This window comes from Macaca fascicularis, chromosome 11 (genome assembly GCF_037993035.2).
Source record: "Macaca fascicularis isolate 582-1 chromosome 11, T2T-MFA8v1.1".
NCBI classification, from domain to species: Eukaryota; Metazoa; Chordata; class Mammalia; order Primates; family Cercopithecidae; genus Macaca; species Macaca fascicularis.
The window spans coordinates 47,210,571-47,223,040 of NC_088385.1; the positions used below are offsets into that span (position 1 = coordinate 47,210,571).

Here is a 12,470-nt window from a genome sequence, read left to right on the forward strand (position 1 = left end):
TCTCGGCTCACTGCAAGCTCCGCCTCCCGGGTTCACGCCATTCTCCTGCCTCAGCCTCCCGAGTAGCTGGGACTACAGGCGCCCACCACTACGCCAGGCTAATTTTTTTTTTTTCCAGTACAGACGGGGTTTCACCGTGTTAGCCAGGCTGGTCGCGATCTCCTGACTTCGTTATCCGCCTGCTTTGGCCTCCCAAAGTGCTGGGATTACAGGCGTGAGCCACCTTGCCTGGCCCCCACCTTCAAATGCGTTAATCAGATTCCTTCAGTATTATGAAGAAAACATTATGAAAAGCCTTACCTGATGATAGTAATAACAACCATAACCACTAAGTAGAGAGTCTACATTTATTAATAGCAATGTCATCTTCTAACAGTTGTCCAGTGCCCCAGGCCTATCATAAGCTCTTTGAGAATGAGAGTTGTGTCTTAAGCTCAGCACTTAAGATGGCTACTTAATTTAGATAGAAGAAGAATGTGGCTATTTGCAGGCAGAAGGCAACTTGATTCCTCACATGGTACTATATACTAAGACACTTTAGACCCCCAGTTTTACTTGTGGTAGTTCTAGCATGTTCCTTCATTTAAGGAGTCTTTTGAATTCCGTAATTTCCAGATTCCACCTGAATAAATGTCGGAGATGGCATTTGAACACAAAGTTATTCTACCCTGTCCCCTTCACATAAAAGACAGGCTTGGGATCACCTAGGTTTGGGGGGCATAAACATCCTCTCAGTGATTGAGTACCAAAGAAATGATGAACCAATATCAGTAGAAAAGCAACAGATTGGTTATCAATCAGTCTGATGGTGATTATTTTAAGACTTTTGCCACCAACTGAGCTGCCCCAAAGCAAATCTCTCATGCAGTTTGACCTTAATTTCTTTTACACTTTCTTGAGAGGTTATTATGCATGCAGTGCTTCCCTATTTAAAACACTGTTTTTACCAGGGGATATTTGGGGGTCTTCTGCATTACAGGCTAAGCAATTCAGTCTTTTCTCAAGAAAAACTGCCATGTTACATCTGGGCAAAAATGGAAACTTAAAAAAGAATCCTCACATCGTTTTATTTTCCTGTGTGCATGTGTGTGTGTGTATTTTGTCCCACATAAGTATCTTATTATTTCCCAATCGAAGCTCATTCTTCTCTATGAGGCGCTGCCCTGATATTTTCGCCTGACAAATCTCCCGGAGCAGATGGTCCCTTCAGGGAAGCTCAGGAAAGTGCTGGGTGTCTAGTTATGCCTAGCCCATCCCTCCCTCTTGGGGCCTCAAATGACAAGTCATCAAACCAGTTTCTCTCCAGCGAAGGATCCTTGATTCGGTAGCAGCAGGTTTGGGTTTCAGGCACTGCAGAGAACCTTTGCAGTTGGGTTTAGCAGCTACCCAAGTCTGCAGCCTGCGCTGGTCCTGGGGGTGAGAGTGATATCCCTGTTGTCCAATCAGAGACACGGGTTTCCATGCGGTCCCCGCCCCACTTTCCCCGCTGCCCCAATAACCGCCCTAAAAGGCCGGGCTTCTGCTGTCAAGTAGCCAGGGTGGGCTCCGCCGAGGCGAGGAGGGGCGCGGGTGGGGAGATGCGCTCCCAGGTGTTTGCCGCGGAAGTGGGAAACCTGTAGGGTATGGTCCAGCTGTGCCGCACCGAGGCGAGCAGGAGCAGGGAACAGGTAGGAAGCCGGACTTTTCCTTCTTTGCAGATAAAATAAAGAATGCGCATTTCCATGCTGTTGCTTCCCTTCCCCCAGCCCCGCCCCGCCTTCGTCACCCCCACATCTCCTGTGGACGCTGCAGCTCTCGCCGTGAAGTACGGCGCTGGAAGGACTGGGGCGGAGGTAGCTGGGGTGCGGGGAAGCAGGGATGCGGGATGCCGGAGACCTGGGGTGCCGGACAGGGCAGGACGGCAGTGCCCTAGGAGAGGGCTCCGAGCCTGGGGTCTGTGTCTCGTTAACTTTCCTCTCGGAGGCTGCCACCGCCGCCAGCGCCGGGAACTCGCCCCAGGGATGCCATATCGCCTCGGCAGGGGAGGGGTGGGGAAGCAGAGAGGTCGGCAGCCCCGGGCGCGCAGATCTTTCGCTCCCGACGCCGGCCCGCACCTGCTGATCTTCCCCATCCCACCTGGGCGCCTGGCTAGCGCATCCCCGAAAACCTGGGAGCGGTTGCGGAGAGGGGAAGAAGGGACTTGTTTGTCCCCTGGCCCCTCTGTTAAGATCTAGCTCCCTTCAGGAGATGGGGGTGGGGAACAATCCCTGCAACTCGAAGGGCACGTTCCGATTAATCACATCTCCGTTGAGAAGGCACCGGCCCTTCTCCAGGATCTGCCGCAGGCGGGAGGGAGAGACCGCGGAGCCACTGCCCCTTCCCTCCTAGCCTGGCGCTGTCTATGGGAACCACCTTCACACCTAGTTTCTGAAAGGTGGGTTTGGCTTCAGGGATTCCCAGGGAGTCAAGTGATTGTGCCCGGATGAGCTCCGAGCGGCTGAGAGGCTGCCTCCCTAGGTGACCGCATCTGGGTAGTAGGTGTTGGCCTAGTGCCGGTTCCTGCAGGAGTCAGATTGCTGGGAGCAGTAGGCAGAAGAATTGCAGAGAAATCCGACGCGGCATCACCCTCTGGGACTGATGACACCCTGCTTTGAAAATTCCTGAAAAATTGGGATGATGGGAAGGAGGAAGAGGGGATAGCTGTGACCTTTCCTTATTTATTTATTTATTTTCATGCCAGACTGGGCATGGGTATTCGTACGTGTGCTTATGTGTGCACATCTCCAAGGTGGAGCTATATATAGCTCCTGCATACCCAGCCCGGCTTCCCTGCTGCTGAGCCGGCTGCCTTGGCCTTCTCAAGCAATCTGGAAGCACTGAGTGGGAGGGGCAAAAGGGAATCCAATTCTCCATTGGGGGAAAAGCCGGAGAAGCATTCAGACTGCTGAAAGCCTGCGTGAAATAATGTTTTTGTAACTCACGTAAAGATCAGTATTTCATATTTCATGTTTTCAATATGTCATATTTCATGTTTTCAATATTTCAGTATTTTGAAAACATTCTTAGAGTGCCCATATGATCTTCATCCATTTCGCTGCATTTTTTCAGTTTTCTAAGTGTACATATGAACCTTACCAGCCCGAAGTGTAACACAAATCAAATTAATACATGCCGTATGTGGGATATTTTATTAGACTCGGCATAGTGGTTTGGTTATTTGGTAGTAAATTTATTTGAGTGATAACTTATATCTAACAGCATTTGGGGAACTGGGAATGGATCCACCCACTTTCCAAGACTAAGGAACTGTTAGAACCCTTGCGGGTGTAGATTTGATGTATTTCTTTGTACAGATTTTACTTGTGGACCTGATATTTAAATTTGTACTGCTTTTTCATATCACATCTATTTGTACCACGTGGACTTTCTTTTATAGATTGATGTATGTGCATTTATCTTTGCCATTCCCCGAAATTATTTATTCCTGATGACAACCTTTCCATTTTCACGGATGAAGAAACTAAGATTCAGAGGACACGAGTGATTGGTTTAAAGTCTTCTGAAAACTTGAATATTCCAACAACCTGCTGTGTAATTATACTGCATAGCAGTTTCCCCTCAAATAGAATACTTTTTAGCTTCCCAGGATTTTTGGTCCTGGTAACAAAATGTGGTCAATGTTGATACCAGAAACAATATAAACCAAGTTTATTCAGTTCTAGCCTGACATGTATCCCTACAAAAATTAATTCTGTGTTTTAAGAACAAAATTCTAACTTACCAAGTCATTTTGAAGATAAATGATTTAATCTACCAAGTTATCATCACAGGCAGTGCGAGCTGGCTTTTAATTTTGCTCTGCAACTTCCTAATGATCTGATTTGGAGCAAGTTAATTAAACTCTGAGAATCTGTTTCCTTGTCTTCAAAAGGAATTTTATAGCATTGAATTTTCAGGTTGCTATGTGGGTCATAAAAAAGTATGCATGTTTCTATCAGGGGGATGGGCAAATAGTGGGTCATTAACAAATAGAGCTACTACTGGTAATTATAACAATACATAATTATTTTATTGTACATTGGTTGATACATTGGTATGTATCAACTAAATGCATTTTAAAATTCAGTGTTCTAACAAAACGATCACTCCTCTTCAGAATCTCTAGTAGACTATTTTCACTTGGAAACTTAATCATGCTTAGTCTTATTTTGTTGCTTAATCCTCATTTGTATGTCTGATTCGTTTTCTAATTAGGAAGTACTTTGCAGAAAAAGACTATGCTTATAATCTTTTTGTATACCCCACCACATTGAACACAGTCCTATTATAAGTAGCCTTAAAGATTCTTGTTCAGGAAGCATCATCCTAAGAAGCTAGATGGGTGCTGCAATGATTTGGGGATAATTTTTTTGGTAGAAGGCTGTGTATTGGGAGGAAACTATCCTCTCCATGAGGAGTAATGGATGACATAAAGTGTTTCTATATCCTTCCATAGAATGATTCAGTTTTCCAGTAGGGGTTTTGACTATGTACTGGTTCTATGTATTCTCTTGTATCTTGTGTCCCTTGAGACCAACTAGAAAGAGCTGAAATAGACAATTTATATTTCGGTATACAAAATATGCTCTGTAATTGCCTTATTTCAAAAACATCAACCAATCCTTCAATTTCCATCTATTTCTACATGCAAATTGGCCATGGTTTCTATCATATCTCACAACCTATTCTAACTCACCAGTAAGCTCCTCCTCCTCAATTCCAATGTTTGTTTTCTTTTTTATTGGTGTATTATTCATCGTTCTCTTCTGACCTTCTATTTTCCATATTGTCCATCTTGTTCTTGAAATTTTGCTCCTTGACACTACAATGCTCTGATACCATACTTTTTTCTTAATTTTTCTAACTTTCCTTTCTTTGTCTCTCTCTTATCTTCTCTTTCTACTTCTAGCTTTCAAGCAAATACCCCAAATTGATGACAATTTATCTTACTGAAAATAAAGTTCTCCTTCTGCATTTCCATTCCTAATCTTCCTCCCATTAGCCATTTCCTTTACACTTATCCTACTGGCTAAGAGCACAGGCTTTGGGAGGAAGCCTGCAGGTGTTAATATTTAGGTATCACGATGCAGTTAAGCGAATATCAGCAAGTCAATTGGGGATTATCATAGCATTTACATGAGAGGATTTTGTGATTTTTAAAATATTAAGTGAGATAATGCATGTTAAACATTCAAAATAGGGTTTGGCCCATGGTAGTTACTCATAAAGCATAGCTATTAATAATAGAAGTGCTGTTTATAGCAATTGTAATGTACAAGATGAAAACTGGTTTTCGTTTTTCCCCATGGATAGGCATCATTCATAAACTGGCTTTTATCAATGGAGACTACAACTTTACAGGCTTTTTTTTTTTTTTGAGATGGAGTCTCTCTCTGTCACCCAGGCTGGAGTGCAGTGGCGCGATCTCGGCTCACTGCAAGCTCCCTCACCTCCCTGGTTGATGCCATTCTCCTGCCTCAGCCTCCCGAGAAGCTGGGACTACAGGTGCCCGCCACCACGCCCAGCTAATTTTTTTGTATTTTTAGTAGAGACGGGGTTTCCCTGTGTTCACCAGGATGGTCTCGATCTCTTGACCTCATGATCTGCCTGCCTCGGCCTCCCAAAGTGCTGGGATTACAGGCGTCAGCCACCGCGTCCAGCCAGTTAGTTACTTTTTATGACTTTCTTTCCTCTAGGCCAAGTGTTCACCATATAGTCAGTAATTAATTCATTTTTATTTTCAACTCTAATTTGTATCTTTCTCTGCTTATTCCAGCACTAGTTTCATCTGGCATTCCATGCCTGGATGAGTGCAGTAGGCATATTATCAAATCTTCCAATATATAAGTCTATCTGCTTTAATCTAAGATGCCATGTATTATTGGTATAATGTGCTTTCAATTTTCATTAATGCTTCTATTTTCCTTTGAAACTTTCACTGTACTTTAGTTCAAATCTTAAAGAGCACTGACTTTGGAGCCGGAGACTCAGGTTCAACTCCTGACAATAGGACTGATTAGTTGTGTGACCTTGGAAATGTAGCAGCAGGAGGATGGGGCATTATTTCACTTCAATAATATGAATGACCTACTGTGTAAAGTTATATTCAAAAGTCTATTTAATATCACATTGAAAATAGTACTTTATTATTATAAGGACATCTAGAATCATTAAAGAAATACTGGGAATAAAGAAAAATCCACCAAATTCCACAAAACAAAGAGATCCTATTTCAATCTTCCAGTCTTATTTCTATTAATATAAATAAGTATTTTTCAATTATAGATTTGAGTTTATAGTGAACATTCACTTTTGTTAGCTTTTTAAACTTAATATACCATAAACATTTATTCATTTCATTTAATATTCTTACTAGCCATGTTTTTCTTTTTTTTTTTTTTTTTGGCTGCCAATATTCTATAATAGATCTTTAGATTGTTTTCAGTTTTGCACAGTCATGAAAATGAACCTTTATATATATTAATATTTGCATTTCTGACCATTTCTTTATGACAGCTTCTTAGAAGTTACCCAGGCAAAAGTGTGAATATTTTTAGCTTTGTAACACTTACTGGCAAATTGCTTCCCCCAAAATGTAAGCACAGATTTATACTCTACCAGTGGTTGTACCAGTTTGGCCATACTCTCATTAACACTTGGTACTATTTTTTAAAATTGGGATCATTTTGACAGTATAAATTATGCATCTAGTTTTCTCCTGAGTTATGGTTCGTATGATTTTGGATAAGTTCAAAAATGTTATTATATTTATTGGTTTTTTGTATTTCTTAATTTGTGAATTTCATTTGACTATTGGAGTGTTCATATTTTCTCATGTAATAGGAAATCTGTGGTATGCTGCAAAAATTTTCCTCACCTTGTTCTTTGCATTTTAAAAAATGCTTTCTAACACAGAGAAATGTATAGCCTTACTGTAGTTTATAAATCTATTTGCAGTAGTGTCTCTTTGTAGCTTTCAGGTTCAGAAAACTTTCTGCCACTTAACGGAGAATTGAATATAAAAACAACATATGACGGTGCTAATGCTGAACTTCTTTCCTCCTTTGAAGCAGAATCTGGCTTATGTATATCATATGTATATCCCAGTGCGAAATGGCTCCTGGGGACACATAAAATTCACTCAGTCTATTAAGGTTCCATTATTCTTTAGGCAGCTCCCCATGAAGTGAATAGTACCTTAATTCTTTCTGAGCTACTATTGTCCATTTCAAAAGAGCCACAGGGCAGAATGCACTATGGAAGATATTAATGGCCAGGTTACTGAGCCAGAGCAGGGCACTTTGTTTGCACAATTATCTGAATGACTCAGGCACTAAATCTGCTTCTGCCAGGATTATCCAGATGGTCCTTAATTCACTAGATAATTGTTCACCCCTGTACTTGATTTTGATGGTGTAGACCTGAGCATGTCATTGCTTTTCCTTCCCTGTTTTGTTACCACTCTAAATGCTTAGTGCTGGTTGCATTAGTTTCTATTATGAGAGGCAGTTTGCCCGGTTCTTCAGTGCATAGGTGTTAAGAGTTATGCAGAGCTTTGCATGAAACCTAGCTCAGTCAGTTACTAGCAGTGTGCTTTGAGGCTGGCCACTTAATGTTTTTTTTTTTTTTTTTTGAGGCGGAGTCTCGCTGTGTTGCCCAGGCTGGAGTGCAGTAGCATGATCTCGGCTCACTGCAAGCTCTGCCTCCCGGGTTCACGCCATTCTCCTGCCTCAGCCTCCTGAATAGCTGGGACTACAGGTGCCCGCCACCATGCCTGGCTAAGTTTTTGTGTTTTTTTTTTTTTTTTTTTTTAAGTAGAGATGGGGTTTCAGCGTGTTAGCCAGGATGGTATCGATCCCCTAACCTCATGATCCTCCCGCCTCAGCCTCCGAAAGTGCTGGGATTACAGGCGTTAACCACCGCGCCCAGCCATGAGGCCAGCCACTTAAATTTTTTTACAACTTTGTTTTCTGTGTAAAAAACAGATATTCAGAGTTTGAAGTCCCTATTTCATTCTCCTCTCTCATAGCCGCCGTCTCCTGAGTACATTCTATATGTCATAACCACAGTTGTCTTTCTAAAGTCAATCTCATCGTATGCTTCCTCTGCTGAAAGTTTTTTAAGTTCCCCTTTTGTTGTATTAATAAGATGTCTGAAGTCTTTTGCATTGCACCTAAAGTCCTTTATTAAATGGTACCTGGTAACTTCTCTAGATTCATTTTCTCATTAATCAAATTTCTCCCATCTCCAGTCTCCCACAATGTCAATCAATTGAACTGTTTGCCTTCTCCTAATGCATCTTGTTTTCTCTTTTCTCCCAACACCCTCCCATGTTCCCTATGTTCTATTCTCTCCCATAAATAACCTGTTTTCTTGTCTGCTTTTTAACTGACCTAACCTTTTCATGCCTTGGATCAGGTGCTACCATTTCTTGGAGGACTTCCCTGAATTCTCAGTCTTAAATTTTGACTCCCATAGTGACCTGTGGATATCCTTGCCATGTCACTTACCATACTACATTGTACTGATTGTTTACTTGTCTCTTGCCCCCACTGTAAGTCCTGGAGGATAGAGGCCATACGTTATTTTTCTTTGTGTCTGATAGAGGACCTGACATATAGTTGAAACTTAATAAACATTTTCTGAAGAAATGAATAAAAGAAGGTTAAGACTAAATTAGTTTTTAGGATTTCAACAAATGAAAGATTCATATCTTTACCCTGGAAACCAATCAATAAAAACTAAAAATTATATCAATCTTCACAATATTTCAAACTGGTTTTGTTGATTTATACAGGATAAATAAGAGAGATTTTATTTTTTAATGAGGAATTTTATAATGAAAAGCATGCCTAAGACAGCTAATAATTCCAAATTGCTAAATCAGTCAATAAATATCTTTTAAATAATTTTGCATTTTAAAAGGAAAGAGGAATGTATAGTTACATGGATAATGTAGATGTATAAATTTAGCTGTGTAGGAATTAAATAACGGCAAAGTTAATTTCACTTTTCTTTATTTAATAGAAGGTCTTCCATTGGTGTCATCTTTGGCAGATTACAAAGTATGGTCACACGCGTAGCCTTATTTGATCCTTCATAACAGTCTTGAAAATTAGATTCAACGTCATGGTTATCCACATTTATAGATAAAAAAAATAAGCTCAGAGAAGTAAGTAATTTGCCGAAGGTTACACGTTAGTGGTAAATCTGGAAAAGTAAGATGATCTGGCTCATAGTTGAGTGTCCTATGTGTTATGCTTGGCCCAGAACATTTCACTGAGAGATGACTGGCATCATTTTGTCTAGGTTAAGGACAACAATCTTGATAATAATAATCCCCTTAAAGTCCTGAGCAATGTAGTAAAAATGTATTACATTATACCTATATAGGGTTTTAGCTTTGATTTTTAGTAATCTGAGAAGAAACCACCTGACAGAACATTTTGCTTTAGACATATCTTTAAGTCTTATAGTTACTTGCTCATTTAGAACACACACACACACACACACACCCACCCACCCACCCACCATATTACCCTTTTCAGTTTGTTTGTTTTGAAGTACGTGTCTTTTTATGTTAGGTGACAAGTACAATGCTCTTTCCCTTACTTTTTTTTTTTTTTAACTTGAGTTATTAAAATTTTTTTTCAGCCAGGCATGGTGGCTCATGCCTGTAATCCCAGCACTTTGGGAGGACAAGATGGGCAGATCACGAGGTCAGGAGTTTGAGACCAGCCTGGCCAACATGGTGAAACCCCATCTCTACTAAAAATACAAAAATTAGCTGCGCGTGGTGGCGCATGCCTGTAATCCCAGGTACTCAGGAGGCTGAGGCAGGAGAATCTTTTGAACCTGGGAGGCGGAGGTTGCAGGGAGCTGAGATTGCACCATTGCACTCCAGCCTAGGCGACGGTGAGACTCCGTCTCAAAAAAAAAAAAAAAAAAAAAAAAAAAAAAAAATTCTGGATTTTCTTAATTTAGTAGACAATGTTCAACTTTAGTCTTCAGTTTTTGGCTTAGCATATATTCAGTGTAATCTTGGAGAATCAGAGGGGTCAAATGCGTTTTTTAGGAAATAGTGCAAGCGTTGAGAAAGAAATTTATGAAAAATAGATGGGTAGTTAGTTAGAATGGTGATCTATCCTAGTTTGAAAATTATAAACACCGAGATATAAGATTGATTTTTCAAATTTGACTTGTGCAAATGTCTTCTCTATAATTGTACCTCAGTTATTAACAATCACTTATTGAGCACTCATCTGTGTTGGGCATTTAAAAAAATGTGTTGCACATGACCATCTTAACACTTTTCAAAACCAGTGAAAAGGTTTTTTAAAGTGTATTATTCCAATTTTGCAGATCAGGAAAGTTAGTTATTAAAAAGTTAATGCATGCAGAGGCTAGAATTCACACCCAGATTGTCTGACTCTGAAGCCCGAGTTTTTAAATTACTGTGTTATTCAGCACCAACCCAGGGCTCATGAGAGCTGGTTTTAGTATTTTGTGAGTCACAGTTTAAAACTCTGCTATTCTAAGTGACCCGAATCTATCCCTGGACCCTTAAATAAATTTAGTATTAATACAAGGAATTAAATCATTCTAAATTTGCATATGTTTTATTTATGAATATCTTATTAATATCTTTCACGACAGTAATTTACATGGTGCAGATTCCCAAGCATGAATTGGACCATTACAATGTGTCATTTAAATATGCCTCTAATGGGCCAATCATTAGAATTTTGACGCAAGCACCAGAAGTTTTTATGCATTTCTGCCCTAATTTTGCTTTCTAACATCTCAAATGATAAACAGTAATTCTCTCCTAAGGCTTCTAATCTGATAGTATTTAATTGTCATGGTTACTAAAAGTACAGATTTGCTAACTGTAACAGATGAGATGAATATTATGAACAATATTTATGATATTCTAGCTTGAAACTCAAGCTGTTTACTGTGACAGAATTTTATATCAGATAAAACTTTCCTTTGTAAATTATTTTTATACATTAAATGCAGTGTAATTTAATTTAAAATATTTGTAAATGCCTAATGGATTGACTTTATTTTTCTTTTGGTCTATTTATATTATTTTGGAGAGCATAACAACTTTCAGATTATTTGAAAATTAACCTGCTTTCTCGAAAAATGTTATTTTCAAATTTTGGTTTATGCACAAGTTGAGTGGTAATGAACCTAAGACATCAATTTTCAGTAAAACACTGTGTTATTACATTCTTTCCTCTTCCCTTTTTAATTAAAGAATAGCAGAAATACAGAAAACATTTGGCTCAATGAGCTATGACAAAGTATTCATACCTATGAAATCAACACTCAACTCAGAAGAAAGAATTTTGTCAGCACCCAGGTACCCCTCTTCCAGCCCCACTTAATCACTATTGCCTTACTCTTATCCAAAGGTAGCTTCTGACTAATAAGACTGTAGAATAGTTCTGTCTGTTTTCGAAATTTATATAAGTGGAATCATGAAGTATGCATTTTTGTATCAGATTTTTTTTTCCCCCAGAGACAGGGTCTTGCTTTGTTGCCCAGTCTGTTCTCAGACTCCTGGCCTCAAATGATCCTCCCTGCTCAGCCTCCCAAAGTACTGGGATTACAGGCATGAGCCATCATGCCTGGCCCAGATTCCTTTTGTTCAAAATTTTTTGTGAGCTGTGTCAATATTCTTGCATGTAGCAATAATTTATTTTCATTGTACTGTAGAATTCCATTGAATGAATGCCCCCAAAATATACATATTTATTCTGTTGTTGAATACCTGGGTTGTTTCCCGTTTTGTGTTATTACTGATAGTTCTCCTATGCATGTTTTCAAATTTGTTAGACATTGTTTTTCTTTTTTCTCTTTGAGACGGAGTTTCACTCTTGTTGCCCAGGCTGGAGTGCAATGGTGCGATCTCGGCTCACCACAACCTCCACCTCGCAGGTTCAGGTGATTATCCTGCTTCAGCTTCCTGAGTAGCTGGGATAACAAGAGCCTGCCACCACACTCAGCTAATTCTTTGTATTTTTAATAGAGGCGTGTTTTCACCGTGTTGGCCAGGCTGGTCACCAACTCTTGACCTCAGGTGATCCACCCGCCTTGGCCTCCCACACTGCTGGAAATACAGGTGTGAGTCACTGTGCCCGGCCCAAAATTGAATTATACTATATATGGTGTTCTGCCACTTCTTTTATTTTGGACAACTTTTTCTTTCCACATGTTACAGTGCCAACACATTCTTTTCAGTACTTGCATAGTATCCCTTTGCGTAAAACACAATTTATTTGTCTCATTGTTGGAACTTTGGGTAATGTTTCCAATGTGTTTTAAAAGAGTGCTACAAAAACATTATTCTGCGTGTAGTTTTGTATATTCCTGGGAATATTTTTCTAAGATATTTCTTGCTAGTCAAAAGGTGTGTGTATATATATATATATGTATATTTT

General features: G+C 39.9%; 1 protein-coding gene across 6 annotated transcripts in view; it reads left to right on the forward strand.

Annotated features, from left to right (window-relative positions):
- The first annotated feature begins 1,513 nt into the window (after positions 1-1,513).
- Positions 1,514-12,470, forward strand: part of CNTN1 (contactin 1) — a 393,567-nt gene continuing 382,610 nt past the window's right edge. For 4 of the 6 annotated variants that reach the window (XM_045365082.3, XM_005570587.5, XM_074006605.1 and 1 more), the window contains exon 1: positions 1,514-1,667. The gene's annotated coding sequence lies outside the window, so the exon portion shown is untranslated. Of the gene's footprint in view, positions 1,668-1,760; positions 2,414-12,470 lie in introns of those variants that run through there. The other 2 variants (XM_015430734.4, XM_045365084.3) reach the window with 2 other exon arrangements.